General features: G+C 49.3%; 1 long non-coding RNA gene across 1 annotated transcript in view; it reads left to right on the forward strand.

Moving 5' to 3' along the window:
- LOC113959738 overlaps positions 1–2,486 on the forward strand; it is a 17,166-nt gene extending 14,680 nt beyond the window's left edge. The window contains exons 2-3 of the long non-coding RNA XR_003531912.1: positions 915–977; positions 2,427–2,486. This is a non-coding gene — a long non-coding RNA (uncharacterized LOC113959738). The remainder of the gene's footprint in view (positions 1–914; positions 978–2,426) is intronic.
- The last annotated feature ends 5,712 nt before the right edge of the window (positions 2,487–8,198 follow it).

The raw sequence follows: 8,198 nt of genomic DNA on the forward strand, positions 1-8,198 counted from the left end.
ACCCCAAAGGGACAAACCCACCCCAGAGCAACAAATCCAACCCAAAGCGACAAACCCACCCCAAGGCAACAAACTCAACCTAAAGCGACAAACTCAACCTAAAGCGACAAACCCACCCCAGAGCAACAAATCCACCCCAAAGCAACAAATCCACCCCAAAACAACAAACCCAACCCCAAATCCTCCCCGGGCGTGGGGAGCGCGGAGCTCTGGGACGCTGCGCGGGAATGGAGGGGGCAAAAAAAAAAAACAGAGCGAAATTGGGTCAAGTAGGTGGTGGACAAAGAAAGGAAGAGGATGGAGAGTGATATAAACCCCGCTCCTTTTGGGTTTTTTCCTTTGTTGGTTGTTTGGTTTGGGGTTTTTTTTGAGTCCGGTGGGTTTATTGTGAGTCCGGGAAAGGGGGAAAGCGGGGGGGGGGGTCAGGTTAGAAACTGGGTGAGGAACTGTGGCACCTGAATTCACCCCCGCGGCCTCGGGGCAGAGGAGGGGGAAAAGCTCCTCTCCCGCTGCCTCGCCCGGTTTTGTACCGAAAATGTGAATTATAGGGGCGGAGGGGCGAGGGTTTGCCCCTCGCGGGGTGAGCAGGGGCTCGGCTCTATCCCCCCCCCCCCGACCGCCTCCATCCCTCCCTTTGTCCTTCGGGATGTCCGGGATTACCTGTAAATAGCAGAGAAAAGGAACAACAACATCACCACCACCACCACCAACAACAAAAAAGCGCGATTGAAAATAAATTTTCTCATTGTTGAATCTGCCCCCGTGTGGTTTTTGGGTTGTTTTTTTTTTGGTCTGGAGAGCGGGGAGGGGATGGGGGGGGGGTGTTTTGTCTTTTTGTTCCGCTGAGGGGAAAGGAAAAAAAAAATACATATTTTAAAGCGATTAATTAAACAGCACGTTTCTCTTTTTTCCAGGGGTTTCTGTTGTCAGTGGCACAGCCTCGAGTCCCTAATGAAAACAAAAGATGTTTGACTAGGGTATATCAGCTTTAAGTACTGCTAAGTCGTACATATTATGATTTATTTGTTCAAAGCGTGTATTAATATGCTCTTCCCAAACCGGTCTCAGACAAAAAAAAAAAAAAAAAGCCGAGGCATCATTAGCGCTTTGCTTTGCTGGGAGGAACGGAGGGAGCGCTGCGTTTCTCCAGAGAGATTTCTGGAGCTCAAAAAAAAAAAAAGGAAAAAAATAAAAAAAAAAAAATCTCCTTCTCCAAGGTAGTTAATGCATTAATGAGTCTAATTTTTGCCCAGATGTTTCTCGGTGTTTGCAGGTTTTCGGTGTATTTTTGTATCACAAAGGAGCTGGCTCCTGCGATAGCTCATAGCCTGACAAGCAAATAGATAATCAAGAAGACAAATGGCTTCTTTTGTGAGCCGCAGCTCTTGTATTAATTTTCATTTTCTTTCTCATAGAAAAGTATCGAAAATACCGTTCGGGACGAAATAACGTTCCAGTTCTAAGTTAGAAATATATATATATATATATAAAGAAAAGACTGTTGTGCTCAGGGGGGTGGAAGCCTCGGTGCCAGCTGAAGAAAATAATCATTTTCTTATACTTGCCTCTTATTAAAAAAAAAAAAAGAAAATGATAATAAAAAAGAGCTTTGCTTATTCGTTCAATGTTCGAGGAATTCTCCGAGACCCCCCATCAGGACCGAAATATTCATTATTCAGAAACAAAGGCAGGGTTTGAAATATTTAAACAGAGTGCGCGTTTGTGTGTTATTCCTCTCGCTGCAGTGAAGTCACCTTGCAAATAAAGCGTCCCCAAAAGTGTCCCCCCCCCCCTCTCCCGCCCCCACTCCGAACAAAGGGCCGCTGGATTTTCCTTTGTGTTGACATTTGAGATTTAAAAATAATATTAATGCAATCGCGTGGCGCGTGTGACGCCCGCTGATATAAAAGAAATGGATTTATGGCGGGATTTTTGTGAACTCTCGCGGTTTTAGAGGCAGCAACTGCAAAGCTTTAAAGTTTCTTTTTTTATTTATTTCTTTTTTTCTTTTTTTTTTTTTTTCCGGGGAGGGTGGCAAGGGCTGTATTTTATTGTGATCCCTGAAGGTTGGGGCGTTTTGTTGTTGTTGCATTTTATTTTGCTGTTTCTCTCTTTGATCTGCTGAGGGTTGTAAAAGGGGGTGTTATTTTCAGGATGGGCCTTCTAAGAATGGCAAAAAATGGTTGTTTAAAAAAAAAAAAAAAAAAAAGGCATATGCTTCCAGGAATGCGGGGTCTATAGAGGCAAATCAAAGCTGGAAAGTATGAATAGAATAGAAGGGGGAGAAAAGAAGATTTCTATAGGACCTAAAAGTTCACAGCCATTATAAGCAGACAGAAGCCAAGAAAAATGCGAGAATTATACAGAAAATCATTAATCACTTCTTTTCTTTAAATACTTATCCTTTTCCCATTGTTATTCAACAGCAAATCTCCGCAGACCGTCTGTTGGGAAAAAAGCACCCGGAGCCCTCCAAGAATCTTCAGGGGGAAATAATAATATTCATAATAAAATCTGGATCGTAAAGGTGAAAGCTTTATTTTTGGGGGAGAAAAAAAAAAACCCAAAACCAAAAATCAAACGGGTCCCCCCCCTCCCGAGCCACCCCCTCCCCCCAGACCTCTCTCACTTTTGGAAGAAAACCACCCAAAGCATGAGGGCCGTCTCTGGGGCGTTGGAAAAAGGATGTGGGAGCGAACCAGGTAACGGAGCTGCTCTCTTGGCATGCATTTCGGATGGGTTTATTGCCTCCTTTCACCACAAATCCGGGGCGAAAGAGAGAGGGGAAAAAAAAAAAAAAAAAAGGAGCTAAAAAAAAAAAAAAAAAAAGAGGGGGGGGGGGCGCAGAAAAAGAAAAAAAAAAAAAAAAAAACCACGGGGTTTCTCGTGCGGGGTTTTCCTTCTGTCGCCTCGTTTTATTTTGACCGAGGAGAGCGCGGGGGAGCGGGCAGGGAAAGTTTGCGGGGGGGGTTATTTGTGGTGATAGGGTTTGGGGTGTTTTTTTCCCTCCTGGATTTGGGGTTTGTGAGCGTTTGGGGCTCGGCCCTGCCGGGCTTTGCTGCGGGACCCTGGGCCGGGATGGTGCGGGGTGGTTTGGGGGGTGTTTCTCTCTCCTTTGTTCATTGTTTTAAGTCTTTTTTTTTTTTTTCCCCTTTTTTTTTTTTTGTTTTTCCTGAGGAAAATCTCGCACGGGGTGTTCGGGGCAGAGTGTCCCCAAGGGCTGCGGGTGTCCCGGTTTAAGGACGTCCCAGAGGCCGCGAATATCCCGGGTTAAGGCCGTGTCTTTGTCCCGGGATCGGGGATATCCTGGAAATGCTGCTGCCGCTCCCGGGGTTTCGCCGCCCCGAATCCCGGGAGCGCCGCGGGGATACGATGGGAAGGGGTGAAAATTGGGGAGACAAAATCCAGCGCTGGCAAAGCCCGGCTCGGGGGAGAGAGTTCACGCAGAGGACACGTTTTCTAGGCGATTAGCTGGGTATTATAGCCGGGGACTGACCTCGCAAACCCCTTGACCTCTCCGAGGCTGGACATTGTGCTGGGCGACAGCTCAGCCCCCAGTTCAGCAAAACTTTGCGTGTGCGGGGTCCCGGCCCGAAAAAACCCCAGGGTTTGAGCCGTGGAATCGGGGAACCAGGCCCGGGAGAAAAACCGTGGGGGACTAAAGGACTTAAAAATCGCTTTATTTCTGTTTTCTCACTGTTTAATCGTCCCGCGCCCCTCAGACCGCTTCGCTTCTCCTCTCCCTGAAAACCCCTCGGTGTTTGCGCCTGGTTTCGCTTTGTGAGAGGGAAAACGGGCAGGAGAGAGGGCGGTGGGCGCGGGGTTTGGCTTCGCAGAGAGGCCGGGCTGCTCTCGCCTTCCCAAAAATAATTTGGGGGGGGGGGGGGGGGAAACCCCCCCCCCCCCGGCCCCCCGGGGGCGGGGAAACCCCGGGCCCCCCCCCCCCCCCCCCCCCCCCCCCCCGAGCCGCGACCCCTCATCCCAAACCCCTCAAACCCGGTGCCCTTTGTTACCTCCACATCCCCAAATTTGATTTTTTAAACGGAATTTTTAGGTGAGAAAAACCTGCTGGGTTGGAGGTGTTGGAGAGCAGGAGTAGAGAGGAAGGGAAAATAAATATATATATATTTATATATGTGAATCCATGGATATAAGAGGGGTTCTGCCTGGGAAGGGGGGTCTTGGGAGAAGCGGGGGGGTGGGATTCGCGCTGGCCCGGTGTGGCACCGACTCTCTTTAAAGGCTGCTCAGCTCTGGGAGCGGCTTGGGAGTTTCTCAGCCCCGGTGACAGATTTATGATCCGCAATAAGAACGGCGTGTTTAAATCTGTAAATCAATCTCGCTTTCTCACTATATAAACGCTCATTTTATCTTCAGAAAGAGAACGGCTTTGATCACGGCACCTCGGAGGGTGACGCCGCTGTTTATGGCCGCGTTTCCGACCCTTTGAACCGGGGGCTTTAAAAAAAAAAATCGCCAAACCCGAAATGGTGCTTCTTTTGCATGAAACAAACCCAAAAATGCCAGCGGAGGTGGAGGGGGGGGGGAGTATCTGCTCCGTTTGCTGCCTTGGGATGGCTCTGTTCCATTTTTATTTTTTTTTCTCTTGTCCCTTTTTTTCCCCCCTCTCCTTTTTTTAAATTTATTTACCGGGTTCCGTTCACAGGGATGCACTTTTTATGGTAGAAAAAAAAAAAAAAGGGGAAAAAAAAAAAGAAGTTGTTTTATAAAGTGAATTGACCTGAAGTCCTCATAACCCCCCCCCATCCTCCCCGAACTTTCCTCCCTCGTGGAAATTCCCCCCGCCAGCGACGGGAACTCCTTTTAATCGCGTTTTTTTTCCCCCCACCGCTTCCTCCCACACCTTGACCAAACGTCTTTCTTCCGACGACTCCCGGCACTCGATAAAATCGATTCAGAAATAATCGAGGGCTTTGGAGAACGAGGCGCTTCCCTCGCTCGCTCCTTCCTGGCCCGGGGGGGGGCCCAGCCCACCTCGTCCAGCCCCTTGGTTTCGACTTTAGGAGGGAAACACCCCCCCACACACATTTTTAGGCTTTTTAAATTCATTTTTTGTGTTTAACATAAGCTCCCTCCAGGCTTTACCCCCCCAGGGAGGGATCTCTGCTGCCGGGGGGGGCGAGGGGAGCTGGGAAGAGGTGGGAGATGCTCCTCGCTGGGCTGCCCGTGTCTCCCGTGGGCTCTGGGCCACCCGTGGGCTCTGGGCAACCATCCCGATGGTTTCAGGCTCTTTTCTCGGGTGGCACTTTCCCCCCGTGGGCGTGGGGAGCGGGCAGAGCCGTGCCAGGGCAGAGCCGTGCCAGGGCAGGGTCGTGCCAGACCAGGACTGTGCCAGGCCAGGGCCGTGCCAGGGCAGCGCGCCCGGTTCCCTGCTCCGCGTCTGCTCCGCGGCCTTTCCCAGCGGTTCCCTTTGTTGTCCTCTTCTTTTTTTTTTATCCCCTCCTCCTTGTACTTGGCAGCTTTTCCTCGCAGTCAAAATTTGATTTTTTATTTTTTTTTTTTCCCCTAATGCAATAGTCTGGCCGAACAATAACAGCGGCGGGGAGAAAAGGCCTGGAAGTGAAGCGAAGGCTGAGCTTTCTAAACCCGGGGGTGTGAATATTTTTAGCTGGTTTAGACCCTGTGATTGTTGTGCCTTTCAGTACAAGATCGTGGAGAGAAAAAAAAAAAAATTAAAATAAGGAGAAATCGCGATGAGGCTTTGCTGAACCCAGGTCCAACAAAGCCAACTTCCAGGAGAGGTTTAGAGAAGGGTTTAAGGGCTCTTAACTCCACGCGGGGTGGGGAAATAAACCGAAAATCGTGCTCTTCAACAGAGCAGTGGGTGCCCCTCACCCTGCCCGACTGGCACGGCCCTGGGAGGGAGGTCTCTGTCCGTCGAGAAAAGCTTCGTTCAGTTCGAAACTTCTTTAAAAAAACCCTGTTCCGGTGGAAGGTCACAGTGGTCCTTTGAGTATGAAACCGAGAGACCCCCTTCCCCCTTCCCCATCACGTGATTCATTAAATAATTAATGCAGAGGTTGCAGAATAGATATGTATTCGTCAGGAAAATCGCAGACATGGTCTCCTTGTGTCTGACGTGAAATTCAACTGTCCTTTAAAAAACAAGCCTATAGCTGAGGGGGGGAAAAAAAAAAGGAGAGAAAGAGCGAGAGGGAGAGAGAGAAAGAGGGGGAGAGGAGGAGAGAGGGAGAGGAGCCCGCAATAAAACAATTCTCAGGAACCACGAAGCCACGCCGAGGGCTGGATTATTGTAAGTAGCAGGGGCTTCCCAATTCCTAGCGTGTCTATATGTCCATGTAAATTTATTGTTTGTTATTAATGTTATTGTCGTAAAATGTGACAAATAGCCGTCTTCATTTCCTCCCATTTCTCTTCACATGGTGGTATGTGTGTTTATACCCATCGAGGCATTTCATTGATATTTTTAGGAATATTCCTCTCCCTCTCTCTCTCTCTCTCTCCTCGCAACCTTTTTTTTTTTTTTTTTCCCCTCTCTCTTCCCCCTTTCTTGATTTATTACAATAAACATGTCAGCAGCAGTGCGGCTGCCATTGTGTGTGTGTTTGTGAGAGAGTTGTGTTGTTTATAGCGCTGTCCAAGATAAATCATTTCTCGAGTGAAAATGATGTGCGAGCGATGATATTTTAGAGCGAGGATCTCTCTCTACCCCACTCCCTGGAGTTGATTATTTCAGGCGATTTACAGTAATAGATCAGCAGCTAATATGAAAGCTCTGTAGCTGGGGGTCTTAAATTACAGCATCTGTGATTACCAATTAAGGAGAGATTTGTATAAATTTGGTAAAGCGGGAACGCCTCATTGGCATATAAACCTAGTAAAAGAGCACGACCTTAAGACAAAAATTACAGCTCGGAGTCCTGGGCTGGAGCATCCCTTTCTCAACGAGAACTCATTTTCTCCCCAGTCCCTTCTCCCCAGCCCCCGGGACGCTCCTCGCTGGAGGGCAGGCACAGGTTGCTTTAGCGAAGCAAATTTCTGGAGGTGCTTCGTTTTAAACCGGATTTCGGACTTTAAATAGGAAAAAAAAAAAAAAAAAAAAAGAATTAATAATCGAATCGAGGTTTCAGCAGGAGGGACTGGAGGTAACTCTGCCTCAGAGAGCCAGGGAGCTGACCCCAGGCAGGACGCGCCGTTCGCCCATCGAAGCCAGAACAATGGGGGTCTGGGGGAATGGGGCGCTGCCGAGTGACCCCAACACGGGCGGGTTGTCCCAAGAACCGCCGGCAGCAACAGAAAGGGGAACAAACTCGTTGCGGGCGATTCGTTGAGCTTTTCCAGCCGGACGATGACTCTGAGTGGCTTCTTAGCGCCCGGTTCCCGCTGAGGGCGGGATGGGGATGGATGGAGAGGTAGAGGATGATGTTCAGGAGGAAAGTTGGAGAAGGTGCTCTAAGGGACATCTTTCTATGTAGGACCCCGGGCCTTTATTCACCTCGTGAAAAACAGAGCTCCGAGAAGAAATAGCGCTGAAAAGAGGCTTAAATAGTACCAAAACCTGGCCGGCAGCTGTTAAATATCTGTAAATATCTTCTGTAAAATATCACTGGAACAGGGAACTCTCTGTCAAGCCACTGAGGTGGGGCAGGGAGGCTGAAGCTTTGGGGGCGAGCTTTGTGTCCCGGACGGGGGGCACCGCTACCTGCTCTGCTGTCAGCGCGGGGAGCGCATCCTCCGCGGGAAACGGGAGCTCAGGAGGCGGCCGCTGCCCTCCCCTCCCGCCTCCGAACTGGACCAAATTGGTCCTGAGCGGGAGTGTTGAAAGGGAAGGAGGAAGTGGGAGATGGCGTTTTTAAATATTTTACAAGCCCCAAACATGCGAGGAGTCAATAAAACTGACAACAGGAGCAAAGATTAAATGTTCGCACCGGATTCTCGGGTGAGAATTCACCGCTTTTCCCCCCTTGCCTTCCCTTCCCTCCCCTCCGCTCGCCAGCCAAGCCTCACACCGCCCGAGCGGGGATATTTAACTCTGTCTGCTAGTGTAAACCTTTATGTAGCAAAATTAGAAGAACTCAGCGACTTTCATTAAATATTAAGGGATATCCAGGGACGGTGACTGAGCCAGAAATACGGCATCATTCTCTGTCAACCCCGTATTAATTTAAATTGTCGACTTCGAATGGACGCAGACCCCCTCCCTTCTCCCTCCCCTC

Source organism: Corapipo altera, unplaced genomic scaffold (assembly GCF_003945725.1).
Source record: "Corapipo altera isolate COAL_440 unplaced genomic scaffold, ASM394572v1 134, whole genome shotgun sequence".
NCBI classification, from domain to species: domain Eukaryota; kingdom Metazoa; phylum Chordata; class Aves; order Passeriformes; family Pipridae; genus Corapipo; species Corapipo altera.